Source organism: Saccostrea echinata, unplaced genomic scaffold, assembly GCF_033153115.1.
Source record: "Saccostrea echinata isolate AGI-Se365-2 ecotype Australia unplaced genomic scaffold, CSIRO_AGI_Sech_v1 ptg000054l, whole genome shotgun sequence".
NCBI lineage: Eukaryota > Metazoa > Mollusca > Bivalvia > Ostreida > Ostreidae > Saccostrea > Saccostrea echinata.
In genome coordinates this window covers 34,490,540-34,515,988 of record NW_026889803.1, presented here as the reverse complement: position 1 = coordinate 34,515,988, position 25,449 = coordinate 34,490,540, and the positions used below count along the sequence as shown (strand labels likewise).

Sequence of the window (25,449 nt, the reverse complement as noted above, 5' to 3'; positions counted from 1 at the left end):
ATTAGTTTTGTATAAAGTAATAAATAACTAGTATTTTGTACACAAAAATAACATCAATAAAAATAACAATCTTTTACATATCTATAAATATACACAAGAGGAATAAAACACTATTTTGAAATAATCATTACATTTTCATTTCTTGTCAATTAAAAAAAATGAATAGCATTTATTTATTAAACTATTACAACATGTTTTAAACCACAAATTTGTGTTCTAAAAATGCATTAGATACAAAGTGAGATGCACTGATTAACTGTTCATTGTAAGTTGAAATGAAGTTATTACTTATAAAAATACTTTGCATTAAAAAGCAAATCTTTACATAGTTTATTTGATGAGAATATTCCTCCAACAATAAACTGGCAAGCTGTAATACAGACTCTGAAATACCTACACCACCTATTTCAAATAGTACAGTTTGCATTTCATCCATGAGATTATTGACCTTGAAAAATTATAAATGTTTTCTTCTCTTTGAAACGAACACGTGTGCTATGAAAGGGATATATTAAATAATGTTATTACAAGACATACAAGTAATTTTTATCTTGATAAAAAATAGTGACCTTCTCATGTCAATTAAGAGAACCATTTCACACAATATGTGCTAGAATCTCATCTACAAGGTGTTGGCAGACAGGCTACCATACTAATACATCCCTATAAATGAGTTGCAAATATAAAAGAAGTACCTGAAAGTCATTCAGAAAATTTTTTAAAAAGCTGGCTTAAAGATGCTACATTTGTCAGCTGAAATGCATCTTTCACAATACATTCCTAGCATATAATTTTGTGCATATTATATGGTATAATGTTTTTGTTGTTGTTGTTTACAGAGCAAAAATAAAAAGTATATCCATGTACAAATGTAAAAAAGGGCAAAACTAGAAATATGTCCATAGGACATGAATGCCCCGCTGAGGGTATATTAATTTTTATTTGCTTGTTTATTGTTTAACATCCCTCTCGAGAATTTTTCACTCATATGGAGATGCCACCACTTGCCGGTGGAGAGCTGCAAATTTTGACCTATACTCGGCACTAAGGGCCATTAAGCAGTGAGGGATCTTTTTATGCCAGCACCTACTGTGACATGGGACCTCGGTTTATACAGTCTCCATGTCCCACAGTGGGATTCGAACCAGCGACATAAGGATCAACTCCTTACTCCGCAACTCTAGAGCTTTAACCACTGCACCATGTGGGCATATTAGTAATGCAACATAAAAATATTTTTAGTGTATGAAATTTGATGAGAATATCTTAAAATAGTTTCTTTAACATTGAAATCGAAAAAGTTGGATATAGATGATAAATTCCCACCAAATTCTGTTAAGTGCATAAGCTCATATAAAATTATATTTAATGGTTTCTTTAAAACTAAGCAAAATGCAAATTTAAGAAAAGTGAGTTCCAGGTCACAGGAAAGTTCAAGGTCATACATTTTTAATGCAGTTGAATAGTTCTCACTAATACGCATAAGCAAAATAAGTTTGATAAAAATATTTTGAATGGAAACCGTTTAATTAACACTGAGCTAATCACCATTTCAAGAAAAATGAAGTCAAGGTCAAATGAAATGTCAAGGTCAAAAATGTTGATACAGTCAAATACCTTACATCAGTCTGTATCAGAATATGAAGTTTGACACTAATTTAGAAAAAGTGAGGTGAAGGTCAAAGGAAAAATCAAGATCAAAAAATGTTGATGCAGTTGAATAGCTCTCATCAGTATGTATCAGCAAATGAAGTTTGATTACGCTATCCTGAATGGTTTCTTTAAAACTGAGCTAAACACTTATTTAAGATAAGTACGGTCAAGGTCAAAGGAAAGGTCAAGGTAAAAAAATGTTGATTCAGTATGTATCAGCATATGAAGTTTGATTACACTATCTTGAATGGTTTCTTTAAAACTGAGCTAAACACTAATTTAAGAAAAGTGAGGTCAAAGTTAAAGGAAAGGTCAAGGTACGTTGATGAAATTGAATACCTCTTTTCAATATGTATCAGCATATGAAGATTGATAAAAATATCTTGAATAGTTTCTTTGAAACTTAGTTTTGAACTGAGCTAAAAGCAAAGCGGAATGGAAGGACAGACAGAAGGTTGAAAGGATGGAAGACGGACATGACAAACTCTATATGCCCCAGCCATATTCATGGCAGGGCAGAAAAATTTCTAGTGTACTGAAATTCAAAACTGCAGTAATTGATAATTTTTTTTTTAATATAAATTCTATATCAAAAAACATATACAAACTTTTTTCATAATTTATTCTATTCAAAGCAATAAGAAATGCATCTATCTGCACTGCTTAAAATTGATAAGAAGGTTATGACATAACTAAAATAATGACCATGTCCACATTAAATTTAAAATATAATGAGTGACAATTCACTTCACCTTTTCTTCATTCCATTGACTTTTCTTTCTTTAAAAAATTGTGCTTGTGTACTACTCCATCTCTAAAAAACAAGAGGCCCATGGGCCACATCGCTCACCTGAGTAACTTTGGCCATGCTGTTCATTACCAGACTCCCCCCTTGTAATACCTATTGTGGCCCCACCCTCCCCCCAGGGGCCATGATTTGAACAATTTAGAATCTACACTACCCCAGGATGCTTCCACATAAGTTTCAATTTTTCTGGTCCAGTGGTTCTTGAGAAGATTCTTAAAGATTTTTCCTATATATTTCAATGTAAAACTTGTATTTCCTATTGTGGCCCCGCCCTACCCCCGGGGGTCATGATTTGAACAATTTAGAATCTACACTACCCCAGGATGCTTCCATATAAGTTTCAGCTTTTCTGGCACAGTGGTTCTTGAGAAGAAGATTTTTAAAGATTTTTTTTATATATTTCAATGTAAAACTTGGATTCCCTATTGTGGCCCCGCCCTACCCCCGGGGGTCATGATTTGAACAATTTAGAATCTACACTACCCCAGGATGCTTCCACATAAGTTTCAGCTTTTCTGGCACAGTGGTTCTTGAGAAGAAGATTTTTAAAGATTTTTTTATATATTTCAATGTAAAACTTGGATTCCCTATTGTGGCCCCGCCCTACCCCCGGGGGTCATGATTTGAACAATTTAGAATCTACACTACCCCAGGATGCTTCCACATTAGTTTCAGCTTTTCTGGTCCAGTGGTTCTTGAGAAGAAGATTTTTAAAGATTTCTCCTATATATTTCAATGTAAAACTTGGATTCCCTATTGTGGCCCCGCCCTACCCCCTGGGGTCATGATTTTTAAAATTTAAAATCTACACTATCCCAGGATGCTTCCACATAAGTTTCAGCTTTTCTGGCCCAGTGGTTCTTGAGAAGAAGATTTTTAAAGATTTTTCCTACATATTTCTATGTAAAACATTGATTCCACATTGTGGCCCCGCCCTACCCCCGGGGGTCATGATTTGAACAATTTAGAATCTACACTACCCCAGGATGCTTCCATATAAGTTTCAGCTTTACTGGTCCTGTGGTTCTTGAGAAGAAGATTTTTTAATGACCCCACCCTATTTTTGTCTTCTCTTGATTATCTACCCTTGTGAGGGGACTTGGCCCTTCATTTTAACAATTTAAATTCCCCTTTACCCAAAGATGCTTTGTACCAAGTTTGGTCAAAATTGGCCCAGTGGTTCTTGAGAAGAAGTCAAAAATGTGAAAAGTTTACAGACGGACGGACAGACAGACAGACAGACGAACAGACGGACAGACGGACGGACGGACGACGGACAAAATGTGATCAGAAAAGCTCACTTGAGCCTTCGGCTCAGGTGAGCTAATAACATACAAATGAAAGTTTATGGCACTCAATGAACTCTCTCATCCCTTCCTTTACTGTTCAAGAAAAAAAAAATGCATACATGTACCACAAGCATACTTTAAATATGTGACTAGACTTTATATTTTCATACATAATGTCACCAACTTTATAAAGAATTGTGAATGCATTTTAAAGGTGAGCACATGTGAATTGAATTAAAAGTACCAGTATTTTGCAATACGTAGTATTGCGAGTATCTCACATATATCTAACTTACAACCGCTCTTTAATTAGCATGGGAGTCAAGGAAGCTCTAAATCTCACAAGATTTCTGGGGCATAACATTACAGTGGTGACAATGGAATGATTCGAACAATCATTATGCTGAAACTACAATGTATTGCCAAGAGTTGAACTCCAAATTGTAGATTTGTCAAGTAAGGAAAGTTTAGAGTATTTTATCAACTTTCAAAAGTAACGATTTTCATTTAGAATTTAATAAGAAAAGTCCGCTTAGTAAAAAGTATCGTAAAAAATGCAACATACATGATTAGCTCCTCTCAAAAATTTATTAGGCTGGTTCAGTGCATGTTTAGCAAGATATTTCTCTAGGATTTCTTTCTTATCAGTCCTTATAAATTCCACAATGATCGATCATGCATTGCATTCAATAGTACACTGCCCCCATCCAACAGACGTTTCCTACCTCCGTGAAAGAGTTCCGCTAATTTAAGTAATCGTGATTTCAAGTATTGTTGTTTATCCTTAAACGTATGTCAATAAAAAAAAATTATTTCGAACAGATCAATGCTTAAGTTTTGAGATTATCACCCTTGGTATGCTTTTTTGTTTTTTTGTATGGACGAGAGATTTGTTTATTGACAGCTGCTTTTTCATTAGAAGTGGAACTCAAAAACTAAATTATCTTGTCATTTGCAAAATTATTTGTAAAAAACACTGATTGTAAACACAAGTACTCTGAAGTTGATATTAAAAAGATTCTTGAGTTTCTGACTGACAATATCTATGTGGTTTTTAGAGACAAGGTCTTCCAAAAATCTCTTGGAATTTCCATAGGTACCAATTGTGCTCCGTTATTATCAAACCTATTTTTGTATTCATACAAAGCAGAATTTATTTAAAATCTTATACATGAGAAGAAGAAAATACATGCTGTCGCCTTTAACATTTAGATATATTGACGAAGTACCATATTGTCAGGTGTAAAGGCCGTAGTCTTGTAATAGACACACCCCCAAATTTGGGTGGAAAATCCTGAGAGAAATGCAGTTCCTATTGATAAAACGCTACCCCAAAAATGCGGATGTATCTCTTATTTTCACAGCACAACTATTCCAAAGAAAAAGTTTAAAAAGTTAAAATATTCATATTATTTCAAAAACGAAAGTAGGATACAACTTCTAATTTTCTTGGAAAATTCAGTTTACATATAAGCTTTATTTATAAGTATTTAAGTATAGTCTGTATTTTAATTGTTATTTGATTGGTATAAATTAAAAATTAAGTCCTGTATTTTTTTTTCCCTATAACCCTAAGCATTTTACAATATTGTGCTGAAAATGCATTCCAAGCAGGTGTCTGTGTTTACGTAAACAAATCATCCCAAGCGTAATTAATGTCACACTTATGTATACAAGTGATACCAGGTAACTAAAAAGGTGTGTAAAATATTTATCATTAAATAAACTTTACTGATTACAAGTGTATTGTTTAAAATGGCAGTTGTTTCAAAACCAAATGGCTGGAAATTGTTATATAAATAAATATGACCTACATTAGGGTCGAGAGGAGTTAAATTTGGTAGTGATGATATCCAAGTTAGAAAAAGACAAGAAAACATTGATGTAACCATCAATTGTCGCCCGGGAAATTAATAAAGTAAACAATGGAAATGAGTCTTGATCATCAAACCGCTTCGATATGTGTGACAAAATCATGCATCTAAATGATGGAGACGATAGTCGAGAATATTTTGAAAACTTATAGTCGGACGAAATTCGAACAAAAAACGATACCCTTTTAAACTTTATCAATTCCTCAAGTAAATGTTGGCTGCATAAAATATAAATTGAAACCAGACACATGCATCACCTATTTTCAAAAATGTCTTTCACTTTAAGAATATAAAACACGAACTGTGTAAAGTACGTTTTTACGTTTTTATGCGATAAGTAAAATTCGATGTTCTAAAAAAAGGGACCTGTCGTTTTTTCGATAGTAAATGATAAGCAACTTTATGTATTAAATATGAAAAACATATATATTTTATAGATTCACTTTATGGAAGTAAATATATTGTGTATCTCGTAATTTATAAAGGGAAAGAACATTCTGATAAACAATGTTTTTAATGTTTAAAAAAACCTTTAATTCTGAATAACTTCTCCCACCTCAATCCCCATATACCAACACTTAAACTTATATGTATAGAGCAGCCCGGTCCTCGGGGCTGCAATAATTTATTTTAAATATACATATATATATATTTAATTTTGAATAATATTTTAATGGAAATATCTTTTTATATTTCTGTTTGTTGATTTATTTATCAGCGATCTGTCATACGTGACTATCATTCAAGAATTGGGGAATAATATGTAATAAACTTACAATGTGGTAACAGTGAAAATCACTCATAAGAGTTAAGAAAAAATGTCCAGAAAAAGGAGTTGAATTTAGTTCCTATGTAATGCACGCACCCACACTTTTGAACAATTTTTCTGAAAAAAAAAAGTGCGTCCGATACACGTGACTTTACGGTATTAATTATTTCCATTCATATTTCAACACAATTATCCCAATGAGCTTGATAATTTAAAGATACCACAGAGTCCAGGGATCGACATTAACCGTTGTCCGATTGCCCGGGGCAAGTTAATTCCCAGTTAAGGCAAGTGAAAATGCCAATGTACTTGTCCGATTGGGCAAGTGAATATTTCAGATAAAAACTTTCTTTTTTTTTTTTTTCATATCTTGCATTAGTTTTAAACAAAACAATAACACTTTCTGCCAAGAACATATCAAAAATAGTTTCTTAAACAAGAATAGTTTGTTTTTTCACTCAGAGAACACCAGTTATTCTCGGCAAACAATGTATTCTGATCAGGATATGTATGTTTCAAAACATAACAACTGTTTTCCTTTAGTGTGGCCTCAGTTTTCCAGAGAAAAAAATCAAAATAATATATATATATTTAAAATATGAATTTTATTTTAAAGAAAATATATACTGCTGCATGGCAGTGCAAGTTTTCAGGATAAATGAAAGGACAGTGGTATACATGTACAGAATTTACAATTGTAGGATAACTGACACATCAACATTTTTTCTTGGCAGTTAACTTGCCAATAGAAAGTACTTTATTGCACATAAATTAAATTACCCGTATTTTCTTCTTTCTAAGGTTTGGGCAACCAAGTTTTGCATTTGGACAAGTCAAAATTTGTTGTCCCAAAGGACAAGTGAATATGAAAGTTAAAGTCTATCCCTGGAGTCTGACACATCTGTTTCATATTTTGATAATTTTCTATAAAAAGAGGTTAATACCTAACAACAAACCTTTATGACTAACTTTTCAATCATTAACTTCCCTTACTTATGCAGCAATATACCCTCATCACCTGCATACAGGGTTCATATCTCTCTGTTGATTCGATACGCAAGAGCATGCTCTACCTATGAACAATTTCTAAAACAAAGTAAGTTATTGACAAACAAGTTGATGAAACAAGAATATCATCAGTCTTGTTTAAAGTCATCATTACAATAGTTATATGGTCGATACAATGACCTTGATGCTTGTCAGAAAATACAATCTATCATTAAGTCAAGTGCTGATTGACGTTTTAAATCTTATTTCCAGGCCATTATTTACACACTGAATTGCATACAGATTTTTCTAATTTTTCCCAGATCATGACAGGAAGCACACCGGGCGTGTGACTGGTCAGCAGGGGATGGTCACTCCTCCATGGCACCTGATCCCACCTCTGATGTTTTAGAGGTCCGTATTGTTCTGCTCCTGAATTGTATTGTTTGAACGAACTTTTGAGCTCTAATACTGTTTGTTATCTCCATATATTTCATAAACCTGCTAGTAGGACATGTTCAATATACTGGTCTATAACTGTTTATTTGGATGCACTAATCAGCTCAAAATTTAAATAATAAATACCAAGAATATCTGGGGAAAAAAACACACTGGAAAAATCTTATAATAATACGAAGAAAGAAAAATGGATCTCTAATATATAGGCATCTGATCACTGCACGTCAGGATTCTAAATGAAACACTGACTCTTTCCCCTCGTAATAATTTTAAAGATTCCACTATTTTTTTTTAGAATGAATTTGTACAATCTAGGAAGTGTCTTCTCTCAAAGGGATTGATGATTCATTTGTTTTCAATCATCCTAATTTAAACTAGATTTTATAAAACGAAATATGGAGACAATGAATAGTATTTAAGCTCAAAAGTTCATTCAAATTATGATTTGAGCAGTGCAACCTCTACCTCAAAAACATCCGAGGTGGGATCAGGTGCCTTAGAGGAGTGAGTATCCACTGCCGACTGTCACTCTCACTGCCAGACTCCAGATGATTCTTCATTAAACCTTGGCTGTAACTGTAGGTAACTTCATATGTGTCTCCACCTATCATTAGTGATACAACTGCCTGTTTACTGCTTAGAGAAAAGTAACACTTAGAAAAGGATAATAAACAAGAATCTGATATACCATGAAAATCCTTAATAGTAGTAAGGAAACACTTAAAACATTACTTTCCAAGAAACATGCATTTAATATTACATGTACATAATTAATTTATAAAATTTTAATTAGGGATGGAAATAAATAATATCCAAACATGAAACAGATGTGTCAGACTCTGTGGTATCTTTTATTTCAAGCTCACTGGGGTATAATATATATAGTTGACATATGAATGGAAATAACTGTTGTTAATTGATAATATATCATCGATATATCTCACTGTCGAGTTCAAGACCACAGCAAGTGTTTTCTTCTTCTCATGTGTAAGATTTTGAATAAATTCTGCTTCATATGAATATAAAAAGAGGTCTGCTAGCCTAACAACAAGTTGCAATTGGTACCCATGGGAATTCTGACAGATTATTGGTCTCCAAAAACTACATATATATTGTCAATCAGAGACTCAAGCATCCAAAAACCTGTATTACTAAAGTATAGCTCAATATGATCACCAAAATCATCATTGCTTGACATAATATGCATGTATAATCTTTCTTTAATATTAATTACATTTTAAAAGGCCCTAATTAAGCCATCATTTTGACATTTATTTAATCATGATTGTGTATACTTTATCAACAATCTCTGCCACTTTCATGCGGATATGGCTTCTTTTTGTGTTTCTCTTGTTGAAGAGCTACAATCTCCAAACTTGTGTATTGAGTATAATAACTTTCATCCTTCTCATATTGGCCTAGGTGAAAACAGATAATACTACAGGTCACTTACTCAGAAGGATTACTTGATTATGTTGATCATGTTGATTGATGGTAGTCTGCACAGTAGCGCTAGCAGTTTCTTTTTTACCATTTCACTGTGAAAAAAAAAAATGTGGAACTTATTAAATATTAAAAATATTTACCACTACATTAGCATTGGTGATATGGTCATTGCTCTTTTTTGTAACAAATCAATTAAACACTGCACCTTTATATAGTATGAATTATATTGCATGTACTTTCGATCAATCTATTTAAAAAACATCAGATTAATTACCAATAGGTTCTTGAATTTTTAGTTTCTGTTGCATTGGGCTGAAATTACAAGAAAAACTTTATTTTGAACAAGCATTTATATGTACAGTATTGTACTTGCATACTTAAATACCTACTATAATTAAGATTAAACAAGCATTTTGAGAGTATTGCATTAGCAATACTAGTCCCCTACCGGCAAGTGTAATCTGGTTCCCACTAAAAATTGAATTGCCACAATTCCATTAAAAATCATTGATTAAGAAGCATAACAAAATGCAAACTTGAACTGTAACTCATCAAGATACACTTACATACCAAAACTCAGCTCAATATCTGCAAGCGTTTACAAAAAAGTGCGGAAAACAAATGGGACAGACTGAAAGAGGGACAGACAGACAGATGGACAGACTCAGAGGAAACCTATAATTCCCTGGTTTCACCGGTAGGGGACTAATAAAAAAGTGAGAAAAAGCCACCCTGTTAAGCCCTACTTTCGTCTCCCATGGTGAGCAGTGGAAAAAGGTCTTATGCTTGGATATGTTGTACATGTACTTTGTATCAATCTGTACATGCATAATCCATTGGCTAATGAAAGAGGCAATGTATTCGTAATGTAAACTTTTAAATGTAGTGGTAATGTGTACATTTTTTGCAGCGGTAATGAGTATGTAGCGGTAAATAATTACCATTTTGAAAATGTAGCGGTAATGATATTCACCTGGATAAAGAAATGGTCTATCTATTCCAATCACATTTTTGACAAGATAGGGCACTTCTTATTTGCTGTACATATAATTGTTTTCATTTTCACACTGCTTTTTGGGAAGATTGGGAAAATAAAGACCTTTTAGGAAATTTTAGAATAACCATTATACGTACTTTAAAATCATATATATTGGGTTTCCGGTCTTCGTTATCAACTAAATTTGTTTTATAAAACAGAGGAATATGAATAGCAAGTTAAGTTATTACCGGTATATATCCAGCTATATTTTCTTTAATTATTGGGAAAATTAACACATTTATTGGGAAAAAAGGCACCTTTTTTTGAATTGGGAGTGGGGCCCTTGAACGGCCCCAATTATAGACAATTGAGAGCCCTGTTTCATATTTGAGAGGTCGATTTATAACCTTCGTTCTTCATTTTTTAAGCTTTGGGTGTGTGTTGATTACAACACATATGTTAAGTGACTTATCTTTAAGTTATTGTCAAAGAAATTTCAAGTCTGTTAAAATCTTAATGTTTAAATAACTTGTGCCCTGTACGAAATAAGATTTTGTAGCAAATAATCTTTACAACCGAGCTGTAATTTTCCCCAAGTTATCAGGCTGAAAAAGGGGGTGCATATTTAAACCAATGCATATTATATTCGGCAAGATATGGTAACTGCTTGATTGTCACATTTCAGTTTGAAACATGTTACAAGTTTTATTTCAAAAAATGAAAATATTATTGAAAAAGTAAATACAAATACTCATTGACAAAAACTATTTACTAGGGATGGCAATTTCTAACCGGTTAACTGATTACTCGGTTGGAACAATGGCATGGCAATCGGTTAGAAAATCTGCAATCGATTAGTCGTAAAAAAATTATAATATATGTAAAACTGAAGGCAATGTACTAAAATTCATTTTCAAAATAGAAATTCCTACCTAATCATTTAATTTAGCGTTTTCATTTATTTATTTAGGCTGATTGGGAGGTCATTATGGCTCTCCAGATTAAAATTGTGGGGTAATTGGTCAGTCTGAGATATGTTAATTACTGTTAAAACATCATGTCGTTACCCCGACTGTCCTCTAATTCTTTAATGATAATAATCATCGTTGAGCACCATGAATTGGTGTGTGTGTATCTTTTGCAGTTATCTATCACATTAGATTATAATACAAACATTGTAAATTAAGGGGATGAAGGACACATGGTCACATGACTCTTTTTATCTACGTCATAATCTCCGTTTATATAAGTCCAAAACATGTAAAGCATCAGTTCTTGTATAATTTTTTGACATTTTTTTTTTTAACTTAAATTTCCATCTTATATAAAAAAGTAAAAAGTTTTAACATTCATGTAAACATTAACAAATTATGAAAAAGATTGATCCACTCCTCTGTTTCCCTAAACTGCGCGTCCATAAGTCGGTGACGTCATACACAATCTATCAGTACAGCAAGATCATACTCGGTGAATACAGGGGCGGTATTATTATGTAAAATCAGGTCATAATCAGTATGTGATGAAATATTTTGAGAAACGGGGAACATAAAAATTATGATTGCATGGCTGATGACAGAAATCTTGTGTAGGCATATCTTATTTCGCTTATTTAGCTTACATGTGACGTCATAGTTGGTTTTTCCCGTACTCAAGAAATGTAAATATGACACGTTTTGTCATGCTTATGTCCTCTGTAATGATGTCCTGTGCAATATTGAGGTCAGCTTCACCATTCAAAATTTTTAAAGTTAACCAATAATTTGAAGGACTTGCATTTCAACATAAATTTAAAAATATTGAATGATAGAATTTTTTGTAAATTACGTTTTTTTTTGTTGCTTAAGTTGTCTCAAAAAGTACGTAATTTTCCCTATCCAGATGCGGTGTGACAGGATAAAATTGCTTTTTCGAATTTTAAACCTATTCATACTCTGAAATATTTTAAGAGATACTTGTCCACTTGCATATTTTTTTATATATGCTTAAAAAATCCCATTATGGACAGAGTATTGGGCCCGGAAACATGAAGAATTAAAACTCCACTTAGATACTGCAGGGCATAGTATTTGTCAATCAATATCTCTAAAATAAGGTCAGAAACCTACTGATATAACTGCTTTAAGATATGTGGGACATACTAAATTAGAAATATACAAAATATGAAAAAAATTGAATGACAAAGATTTTTTTGAGCTCAAGGTCCTTCTTCCCCTTAAGTGATACAATTTAGACTTAGTTTTGATTATGGTGATAATGAAGAATGAATTTGTGTGACATCCGCTCATGAAAATTATCCACGATATCTCAGGCATGGTTCATGGTTTTCTGAATTTTTTCTTGTCTATTGAAAAAAAATATGCGCGTAGTTTTATGATCAAGAAAGACAAATAGAATGATTTTGACCTCTAACAACTTTTTTAAAGACTTCTTGTGCATAGGAATAGAGGTACTTGAAAAAAGTCAAGAAAATGACATTGTGTAGTTTGATACGATTAACCGATTAATTGGTCGGAACATTTTGCGGTTAACCGATTTGCAATTCTGTATTCGATTGCCAGTGGCTGCAACGTTATTGTTGACAAAAGAATCGTGTAGAATCGTTCGTGTAACATACGTGATCGTTCGTGTAACGTGCGAGATCGTGCGTGTATCAGACTCAATCGTTTGCGGTTTTAATCGTGCGTGATCGTGCCTTAAGAAACGTGTAAATTTTGTTTTGTAAGTTTTTATTGGAATGTTTTTGTTATACAAGCATTTCACTTGTATGTTTTTTTTTACAATCCAAATTAAAAAGAAATGAAGCACGATTTACATAATTGAAAACAGAATGAACTAATTATCGCTTGGAAATAAACAATATAGTAAGTCGTACAATATTGTGTTCTCGTCAAATAGCATGATTTTTTTTCTGATAAACCGTACTTAGATGTTTGATTTTTTTCTCTGATGTTAATTATATTTATTGCTAATTATGGTCAAGATTTTTTTAAAATCAATAGATCAAAAATAAACATTTTTACAAATAAATAATTCTCAATGCTTACATAAGTATTTAGTCGGTGAATGTACATTTACACGACATGATTCTCGGGGTTTCGTTTATCAGTGTTATCTCTGGAGGTTACTTTTGATTATTTTTTTTTAATTTCTGCAAATAAATGATTTGTAAAATAATTGTTGATTTTAGAGATTCACAAATTGAAATGTGGATATAACTTATAATTTAATTCATTTTCATGCCATTTTTTTCAAACTTATCCCTTTCTGCATATTATGAAATCCAATTCAATCAAAACTCACGGTCCACCTACATGTACATCTTCTGATAGAACGAGAAAAAAACAATCAGTTTTCTAAAGTCAGAGAATTACATAATTTTTTGTAATCTAAAATAATTCATAAATCATACATGTATTTAGTTCCAGAAATATCCATTTCTATTTTTTTTTTTTTTTTCATTTTTCAAAGTCGATGAAATAAAATCAATCATTATTTGAAATCTAAGATAAGTATTAAGCCTTATTTCTTTTTGAAAAAATCCATTCCTAAAGAATTTGAACTATTTTGCGTTAAGAATCGTGAGTTTACGTTAGCAATCATGTAAGATTGTGTAACGTGTAGAATCGTGTGTGTGAAGGATCGTTCGTGTAACAGATTTTATCGTGTGTGAATCGTGCGGAATCATTCGTCTAACGTGATCGTTCGTGTAAGTTGTCAACAATAACGTTGCAGCTACTGTATCTACTAAGTGGTTAGTATGTAAATTGTAACTGGTTACAAAACTGGTTATGAAAATTTTAACTGGTTATGATCTTTCTTAATAGTTAATAAACCAGTTAATCATTGCCATCCTTATCATGCTTATTCCAAAGATACTTTGTGACAAGTTTGGTTTAAACTTGTCCAGTAGTTCTTGAGAAGAAGTTGAAAAATGTGAAAAGTTTATGCATGACCCAAGCCCTTGCTTATGCAAAAACATCCAAAACAGATAGAAATATGTTACCATGGTTTCCTAGGTAATTCAGTTAACTTATATCAAAACCACACATTGTCATATAAATAAGACTAAGAGTAAGTGCTTTTCAAGGGTCCAGATCAGCATTCAATCAGTATCAAAGTATCATGGTCTTTAGAGTTTTGTATATGCCTTTTGTCTTCAATGGTAACCTGTACTTATACATGTACTTAAATATGGCCATTGAGGAGACCACTTATAATTAGGCATAAAGTAGACCAGTGAGAAAAATTGAGTAAATTGAATTAACCTTTGATATCAAGTATATACAGTATATAAATATACCATTCTAATGATCTTATTCACTATATGCATCAATACCCTGTATTATATTATACTGCATATCAAATTAAAACTTATTTATTGTGTCACAACTGAAGTGTTGCTGGACTGAAAGACATAAAGATGGACAATATGTGAATCCTATAGAGCTTTATCATTTCATGCAGGCCCTAATTAACATTCAATCAGTGATAAAGTACCTTGCACTTAGATTTTTATATTTACCTTTGTCTGCTATAGCAACCTGTACTTATACATATGTTATACTTAAATATGGCCATTGAGGAGACCACTTATAATTGGGCATAAAGTAGACCACTGAGAAAAATTGTTGATATCAAGTATATACAGTATATAATACACCATTCTAATGATCTCATTTACTGTATGCATCAATACCCTGTATAGTATTACACTGCATAAACTAAAACTTGTTTATTGTGTCACAACTGAAGTGTTAATTGCTGGCTGAAAGACATATAAAGATGGACAATGTGAATCCTATATAGCTTTAACATTTCATGCAGGCCCTAATTAACATTCAATCAGTGATAAAGTACCTTGCACTTTAGATTTTTTATATTTACCTTTTGTCTGCTATAGCAACCTAGTTCTTATACTTAAATATGGCAATTATGGAAACTGCTGATAATTGGGCATAAAGTAAACCACATAGAAAAAATTAATATACTTAATGGGAAAATTTTACTGTACTCACTGTTAATAGCAAGTACATTTATATGCATGTATTATAGATATATACAGTGGTGCCTTGTTTATCCGGACGCCTCTTTGGCTTAAGTTTGTTAAAAATAATATTGATTAATTTTGAACTGTTTCTTATTTGGGCTAGTAATTTTTTCCTAATCAGTAGCCCCTGGGCTAGTGAGATTTCCAGGAAAATTTCAACCCCTGAAGATAAGTATGAAAAAGTCATTTCTTGAAAAATTACCATCCGGATAAACGAGTCATTTTTCAATGAACTATTACGTTTTGTAGTAGAAATCTACCGTTCGGATGTGGAACACGAATTTCTGGATTAATGAGACAGAATGACATGGAAAAAAATCTATTCCCGAAAAATAGCATCTGGAAGGTGAAGTGTTCGGATAAACATGGCGCCACTGTATATATACCATAAATGACTATGACCTATGGTACATATAGTCAGAGAAAAACAATCAATTAAAGCTGACCACATCTCATAAATAGGCATACACCATATTCGATTAAATATCATCTACTATATCAGCACCAGGGTATACTCTTCGCATTTGTTACACCTGACTGCTTTATTGTCACAGGTATCGGAGTGGAATGGTGACACATGCTCATGCTGGTTATCTTGCATTGCCTTTGTTTATTTATTTTATTGCAGTTACGTGTACTTGTGTAGTTTGTATACTGCACTGACCTGTGCGACTGTTGTAAGTTTCATTGGCATCTTTCTCTCCTGCCGTGAAAGAAGTACACAGTAATTTTTTGTTGCTACCCATACGTCAGTCTGTCTATACAGACAGGTCCCAACAGATTACACTGAACAGTGACTAAGTGAGTGGCTTATATAGGGACTCTACAATATAGCGTGAATAAAGGAATATGGCAGAAAAATTCCTTTTACAGTGTGTTCAGATTTAAAATCACTAACTTTAAAGCAAACTAATGGATTACATACCTTTTCCCATAATTCACTTCAAATTCCTACTCATCATGTACGGCTACTTCAGAATCTCACATGTATACATTCTTTGACTTTTCTATAGGAACATTATTTCCTACAATGTACAATCACATTTTAAAACATTCAAATATTACTTCCAATTGGACATAATTGGTAGTTCACAAGCGAGAAAGCTCACTCAGTAGTTGGATTGATTGTTTAATTGTATGTCGTTTTACATCCTGTTTAAGAATTTTTCACTAAAATAGAGATGTCACCATATAATGGTCAATAATCTTTTCAACAGTTTTTTTCTAAAGAGATTTCAGGCTGTCTTTACTGCAATTGTCAGTCTACATTACCACCCATTGTGGTATACTGATCCCGATTTGTTTTCATAGGATTTAAGTTTTAGTTTGTGTGATAACTGGATATCAAAAAGTTTCAAAGTAGAGTGTCATGAGCTCATCAATGCTAATTATCAAAACACTACTTCTAGAAAATCAAAACATTTAAGTTAAATTAACCATTCAAAATACTTTTTGAAAAGTAAAACAAAGGTCAAAGTCAAGTGAACTATAATGCTGGTATTTTTCATTATAATTTATGATAAATTGTGCACATGCTATTAATAGCATAGACTTACCTCTTTTAAATTATCAAAAATATGCTGAATATTGGCACTTTAAACTTTTTTATAAGTAGGTCAAAGGTAAGTTCAAGGGTCACAAGATTGGCAACCATGGTATTTAAAAAAAGTCAGAGTGCCAAGCAAAATATTAACCAAATATCAAAAACAATTAAACCTCTTACAATTCTTGAGATATAAGGTGTGACAGATGGACAGACAGACAGATGCCAGGTAAATTGATCCCTAGGTGTTGCACTGATGTGCAGTCGACTCACAAAAAATGTTCTTCAGACTTATTTATCATTGGAATGACTAGTAAACACCAAACTGAACTTAACCTGCTTAAGTGAGCCAGTAGTGCCCAGTACAGAGCAACAAGTGCTGTGAACAGCGAGTGAAGTGTGACCGATTGATTGAGTGTTGTTTTATGTCCATTCGAGAATTATTTCACTCATAAAGAGTGAAGGGTTAAATAATTACAATAAAATGTAATAAGGAGGCAAGTCTGCCTCACCATAACCTGGTTCTTTGTGGCCCTATTTTTAACCTTCATACCCATCTCCACTGGGAATTCATTTCCTTCTCCCCCAACAATCACTTCATGACTCCATAAGCAGCCAAAGGCTGTAATGGGCAACTAGTTCATTAACAGCTAGGGCTATCAGGAATTCAAAGTCACTGAAGTTCTTTTGGTTTTTATGATACTATCAAACTATCAGTCTATCACTGAGTATCTGCATGCTTTAAAAGTTAGTATTTACCCCTGATTTGCTTTAATTAAAGCTTTTGTGTCTATTTTCTGCTAACAATTTATTTACAGTTTATAACTAATAAAGCAGCAAATACTAGTATACCTTACCCCATGTTGCAGATTCTCTTCATCCAAGTAATTGATGTAAATTGTACTTAATCTCTTCATTTGTTCATCTGGATCCTTTCACTGCATTCATACAGTACCAGTAACTGTTATATATGGATATATTTCTTTGTCAAAGCTGTCACTTTTTAGGCACAATTGCTAAGTTTGCATCTTTATCAGCATTATTTATTAATGAAATGACAAATTCCATCAGACACACCTGCAAAAATGAAAACAAAATCTATTAATTTACATATAATCATGTCCATATTCTCTTGACTTCATTATTATATAATTGAACTGTTTTATACTGCACTGCAAATATAAAGGGCTGGGATAATACACTTTCGTCTACTATTCTATATCTAATATACTATATTAGGTATCACAATATTTATGCTACAATACAGATCACAATATCTTTAATCAGTTATAATTTTTTCATTTTATATTAAAATGAGACAAAGTTTGACACCATGCATATCCAAAGTCTCTAAAAATTTACAATTTTAGTCATGTATATGTGTTATGCAAGGGTGTATCTGTCAGTATTTCCAAAATTTATCAAGCATGACATTTAAATTGATACAAATATTTTGATTTCAGCTTTTCTTTTTCATGAAGTTCGACTTAAATATTCTTTGATAATTTTTAAATCAAAATAAAATCAAAAACTTTTAATTTCTTCATTTTATTTGCTTGGAAAATAATTATTTATTTCTTTTGTATTTGTACGAGTATTTAGTTGAAACTAGTTCTACATGTATATTAGCTAATCAGTGAAAATCTGTATGTTTGATTTACATGCCTGTGTGTGCATTATATTACAAATCATGGGATCTGTGCTTGTAGGTGCACTCAATGTTTTAAAGTTATTCATAATTTGAGAATTATTGTCTCTTTTTTTTATTGTCAGTATATTTAAACCAATATTTTTTGGTTTTACAAAATAATATGAATTTATATTTTCTTTTTTAAAAGAGATGATGCGAATTATAATTTCAATTTTAATTTTGTTTATATATTGTTGCTGTGATCTCAATAACCTAGATTAGGATGTTCTAATCATTAAAATGATATTGTCCTACGTTCCGTGTATTGGCAATTTATCAAAATAAGCAAGTTCGATAACTCGAACTGACTGCATTTTCTATGAACAATCCAGAGAGTTCCGAATTCAACATGGCGTGTAAAGGACAAGATAGGCTAAGACCCCTTTTTGGCCCCTGGTTTGGGGTGTTGTTTAGAATGATACAACAGTTTATCATTAGAAACCTGTTGTCACCCCTGCCAGAAAATGAGTATTGGTTCTAAGTTATGTGATACATACAGGTCACAGGAAGATTAGAAAATATGTCAATTTCCGAATTTTCTCATTTTATGCAAATGTTCATCGATTTTACAGAACATTTTGTTTCAGAAAACATAGAGCACAAGCTTGCCTATCTACCAAATTTATATATTTCATATATATATTATTATAACAGTAACTTGATCCAAAGAGTCGTATCACGTCGAGTTGACAGGCGCGGATCATCAGATCAAACGAGATGCGAAGCGTCGAGTTTGATCTGATGATCCGCGCCTGTCAACGAGACGTGATACGGCTCTTCGGATCAAGTTACTGTTATAATGATAAATTTATTATATACCCCCTTACAACTAACAAGATATAGTTTTAAAAACTTCTGAGATTAATTATTTAATATTTTTCCATTAAACAAAGCATTCTGTCAAGGGACTTTTTGATGCGCAAGAAAAATAACGTCATGTTTCTGTGTACTACGTCATCAATTTCAGAGAGGGCTGATATGGATTCAGAAAACCACAGTGTGGTGATCCGGAAAGTCGGATCACAGCGTCACGTGATTGTACAAAATCTACAGTAAAATTGAGTGATACACTGTTGGGTATATAATAAATACTAGTATCAGATGCATCTTATGTATAAAAATCTCAGATAGGCAAGCTTGTGCTCTATATTTCCCGAAGTGAAAAGTATATCAAATTTGAGGATATTCCAATAGAATTGAGAAAATTCAGGAAATTGTCCTACTTCTGCACCCTCTTCTGGTCTCCGTGTAAGCTTTGAATCAAAATTAGTGCTGGTTTTAAAACAAGCATCATTTTTAGTTCTTAACTACAAACTATCACTATTTTAACTATGTTCTGATTTTTACATCAAATAAGGGGCCAGATTCTGCCGTTACCATACCTTGTCCTTTGAAATGAGGAAAAAAGGTTGAGAAAATGAGTTGAATTTTCTTATTTCTATGGATTATTTTTTAGGTTAAAAGGCATATAAAATCTCAAAAAGGTTTGTTATGATTAATTTGATAGTTATTTTCAGTGCAATTTTTTTTGTATTCTTCAAAATCATTTCTGAGCGGATCCTTTCCAATATGCTACATTGCTAGTATATGGGACATATTCTAACTGTGGTGATCGAGGGCTTGTTCCGAGACAAAGTTAGATTGTTCTAACTAGAAATAACCCAACACATATATCTTGTAAGTCGAACACATGTATTTCGCAAATTCAATAAATAATTCCAAAAAAAAGAAGAAAACTTGTAAAAAGGTATTCCATAGAGAAAATTACCCAGAAAACGTTGTAGCATAACAAACATTGACATATACTCGAACAAAACTTAAGTTAAGTATGAGAAATAATCAGATAATGGGTCAAAATCACACCAGTGACCACCTACCCTAATCAACTGTTTTCCACAAAAAAAAAAATTATATACTTATATGTCAATCTACTTCCAAAATTACATGTTTTCCAAGATCTTACAAAATTATTTTTACAGTATGTCTCTTCAAATATTTGTTTTCCTGCTTAATAGTACTGATCAGATGATAATGGGAGGGTGATATTAAGACAGTATGTCCTCATAAACTTTTAGTCCCAGACCTATGAAGTTGAACACCATATTTTTTTAGCGCAACATACAAAGAACTATGTAGCAACCTATGATCTACAGCACATGTAATTTTCATAATGCTAGCTCACATCATAAGGAATATATGTATGACTAGCTGCTTGCATGGCGCAGTGGTTTAAGTGTTTGCTTTAGAGTCACAGATAAAGGAGTTGATCCTAACATCACAGGTTCGAATCCCACTGCAGGATGTGGAGACCGGTGTTCAAATGAAACTGAGGTCCCATGTTGTAGTAGGTGCTGGCATGAACAAAATTACTCATTGCTCAAGGGTACTGAGTACAGAGGTTCTCAAGTGCTGGCTTTTCAATATGAGTGAAAAGTTATCGAAAGAAACATTATAGAAACAAATAAATATGACTATAAATAATTATCTTTTCTTACCATTATGGATGTTGTACATGTCCCTTTCGATAATGAAAAAAATCTTTTTCTGTCAACTTCTCATTTTCTCACGCGATTTTTTCTTGCTAATCTTCTCTCCAACATACCGGAGAAGGTATTCTCGCATGTTATGTGGTACCGAACACACTATAATAAAAATAAATGCATAAATGCAAACAAGTCAACAAAATCTAATTTATTCAGAGACTTGGTTTAAAATGTCTCAGACTGTCATAAATCTCACCCTAGGCAGTTAAAAATTTCCTCAGAAATCTTGTCAGAATTTTAAAAATATAATTTCAAAAAAAAATTCATGGGAAAATATACAGCATATATATAGCCATTGTACAAAATGCAGGAATTAAACTTTCCTGGAAAGTTTAAAAATTGAAACTGTAAAAATATTATCATACCATCAAACCATGTCCATGCTGATCAAAAGACTCAACAATGTATTAACTAACCCGATCAAAATTAAACTGAACCCGACCGAAAGTTTCTAATCTACATATGTAGATATACAAGTAATATATGTAGACTCTGCATAACAATTTTATTAAAATAAAAAAATTATTGCTTGTTATATGGTTTTATAACTAAATTGAGAGTATAAGCAAGTTAATTTCTCCATGGCAACTGCATAAGATAAACAGTATTTTTTTCATTATATGTTAAAAAAAAAATGCTTAAATTGATCAGGATCTGTTTCATATGAATCAGGACTTGTTCAAGCTTGACAATGACAACAAGCAATTTTTCTTAGGGTCTCTTTTATTATTTAATTTCAACTTCTTTCTGAAATTATGATTATCTTCTAATATTTCTTTTCAAAATGAAACACTTAATAGGTTTATAAATAAATGAAACATTTAAAAAAAAAATCAATAAATACAGGCCCGTAAGAAGCAATTTCAGTTTGGGGGAGGGGGACAGCCATGCATTTTCTTTGGGGGGCACTAACAACCAAAAATTCCTTGACAAGCTTAAAAAAAAAGGTCATCAGGCGTTTTTATTGAGGAGGCACAAGCATATACTAGTAGTAGCTATGTTTTCTTTAGTATTCTATATTTCGGCAAAATTATTGGGAGCACCCCCCCCCCCCCGTTCCTACGGCCATGAAATAAAGTTTTACATGATTGTTAAGTAATAAAGACAATGCAATAAATTCTGCAAAGTAATTCAAATAGTTGAGGTAATTCTTACTTATGTGTAGACTGATTTACTAGTACTTTCATAATTATAAATATATTCTCCCATAAAATTAGAATAAATTCATGATAAACGAAATAATTTACCCTGAACATGTTGAACATGCAATACATTTTTGAGTCATTTAAGTTGTTAAAGACAAAATTCTCATTTGCCCAATTAAATTTGAGATACATGTACTAATTAAGTGACCTGTAAAGGTACAATTGTAGATCTCTAATAAAATCTGAGAAATTAAATCAGCAGTGCTGTAGATCGAAACTCTTTAACGGTGGTGATGTTAACTGAGTCTACTGTTATAGAAAAAATATTGCAAGAATTATACAGTATATCTTTTGTTACTCAATCATGGAAAGTGTAATACATATAACTATTAACTGATATGCTCATCTCTGATATAACCTGTTATAATTAATCCTCCACTCATGCCAAAAGGTACAGTGTAATAGATTGTTTAGAATATCATTTGCGTATAATAATATTATTACTTTCTACTACATGTAATGTGTCGGCTAGTGTGATGTCACAGATTTAACTTGAGGCGCAAATGATGGGTAAGCAAGGAGGCTGATGCAGACCTAATATAATACTTGAATTTTGGCTTAATTTTTATTTCCAGTTATAGGAATATTTTTGTCATTAAACAGAAAGTTAGACTGTAAGTATGGGTACAAAAATGCGCATTGTCAAAAATGCTTCTTTTTTTGGCATTTGCAACAAAATGAAATTAATAGATAACAATTTATCATTAACTTCCCCCCCCCCCTTTTCAACCAAATTTCTATCCTTAAAAAAAATGATGTGTAGCCTACAGCCTTTTTGCCTATATGGAATATACACCACAAAATATTTCCACACATCCTGCACCCAAACCCCACTTCTAACCCGATCAAAAATATTAATCTGGTCCCTTTGAATTTTTTAGCAGTTTGTAGCCCTTAATTCCTCTTTATTTTTGAAGATATTTCAAAATTGTTGCTATATTGGGCTTGTCCAAATCAACTTTATGTTTTATGTACAAGAAATCTAAGGGGGATGCTGTCAGATACATAAATTTGTATGTACATATATGCATGTATGTATCCGCTGCCATAGACATCAGAGATGTGGTATCGTGGTTGGAGGGGGGGGGGGCTCCTCCCCTCCCCAATTAATCTTTTACTATTAAAATTGTTCAGGAAAGGCTGGTTGGATTAGGCTGTGAAAAAAGTTTGAACCTAGAAACACCTTACTCCCATTTCCAACCCAACCCTACCCCACATATAATAGGAAATTAGAGTTAGTATTTCAGGTAAATTATCGAATATTTAATTTATCTCCGCAAGAACAATACCACCAGCCTAATATTATGCTATTCAGTATATATTTATGAATAAGCAGAGATTACAATTATTTTGTTCAAGTACATGTAATCAATTGTTAGGAACAAGTAAATTGTAAGAACTTGTTTCCGATCCATTTGCTTATGTCAATAAAATATGTTCAAAACAAACAAACGATCTGTTGAAACCACGCTGTTGGTAAACTACAATTCGAATTTCCTCCATGCTAATAAGCATACGTAAGTCTTTATCAATGAATAAATACCAGACGTTAACCGCAAGATATTGGTTGCATAATATATAGTCAATATATCATGAATAAGTATTTTTAAAAAATCATAATTTGTTATTACTTACCAAAATTTTGTCTGACTCCTATTTCTCCGAAGGTCGTAAAGGATACCGAGGTTTTCCGAAAATTTTCGGAAGGCATTGCGCACGAAAACCTTGAAGTTGATGAACACGAAACTCTAAAGCTCATTTTCTCGTAAAAAGTTTTATTCTATTTAGCAAATTGTACATACCCAAAATTAGTGGGAGAACAATATCTAAAACTAAATACTAGGAGAAATAAGACATATATAGCAGATCTTATTTAATTTTGCAAGTTTTAGCTGGTCTACATAATGACGATATATAATAATACCAATATATACGTTGCTTGAAATTTAAATTAAAAAATTTCTATAATCATAAAATTTTGGCATATTTTTTGTATTTAAGGGACAAAAATATACTAAACTAAAATTAACTATTGTCAATTTAATATTAAAAAATCATTAATTTTCTGTTCAGAGAGGGTCAAAATGTTAAGGCGACCGGTTTTGGTCCACTTATTCTACGAGGCTACTTAATGCCAATATGTAAATATGAGCGGTCTCCTAAATGGCACAACCATATATATATATATATATATATATATATATATATATATATATATATATATATATATATGTAATGAAGGAAATACATGAATCAATTCAAGTGCTTAAAAAAATAATTAATAGATAAAAGGGTTACCTGAATCCAGGTATGTTTGCGGGGTGCTGTTACTCTCATTACGTACGAAGAAAAAATGAAATAAAAATATTTATTAATTATAAAAAGGTGCAGTTGGACAGATGTTGTTAAAAAAAAAAAACAGTTGCTAGAGTAAGAATTTTGAATTTTTGCTGGCTGCCATTGGGTATTGTGTAGGACAGGGAAATGTGTGGAGATTTCCATACCTCTGTTACAGCAGTGGAGGGGGTAATGTTCCGGTTCCTGATATTTGAATATCAAAAATGATACACTATTGTTTTATTGAGGTTAAACAATATTTTGAAAATATGTAAACAATTTGTAAAAGTATTACTAATAATCCAATCTGATGTTTGGAGCCTTGATCAAGTGTAATGTTTGTCAAGACCTCTGAAAGTTTTTTAACCTTATTAACTTTGTTTCCTGGTAGGGAGGGGGCATGTATTAAACAAATTTGAACCTGTCCTACACTCGGATACTTGCACATCAATGCGATAAATCATGACCCAATGGTTCTTAAACGAACTATTTAAATTTTTTTTCCAATACATACCCATGTAAAATATTTATCTCTAATGTATACATCTGACCCCAACTAATTCCCGGGGCATTAATTAAGAATATTAAACTTTAACCTGCATTTCCTGAGAATGCTTACATCCAAATATTACTAATCCAGACCGAACTGTTCCTAAAGAATATTTTATAAGATTCTTTATTGATCCCCTTTTATTGCTCCACCCTATCCTTGGGGCCATGGTGTGAACAACCTTAAATTTGCAATACCCAAAGACATTTGCATATAAATATGATTAATCACGGCCCCCTGTGAGAAGATTTTTAACACTTCTTTTTCATT

General features: G+C 32.2%; 1 long non-coding RNA gene across 1 annotated transcript; it reads right to left on the bottom strand.

Moving 5' to 3' along the window:
- Nucleotides 1–1,422: 1,422 nt before the first annotated feature.
- On the bottom strand, nt 1,423–21,559 carry LOC133206378 (uncharacterized). Its single transcript, XR_009723757.1, has 6 exons — nt 21,453–21,559; nt 21,040–21,186; nt 17,712–17,931; nt 16,237–16,336; nt 9,293–9,377; nt 1,423–2,467 (listed from the first exon to the last, which is right to left on the bottom strand). It is a non-coding gene; the product is annotated as an uncharacterized LOC133206378 (long non-coding RNA).
- Between the last annotated feature and the right edge of the window lie 3,890 nt (nt 21,560–25,449).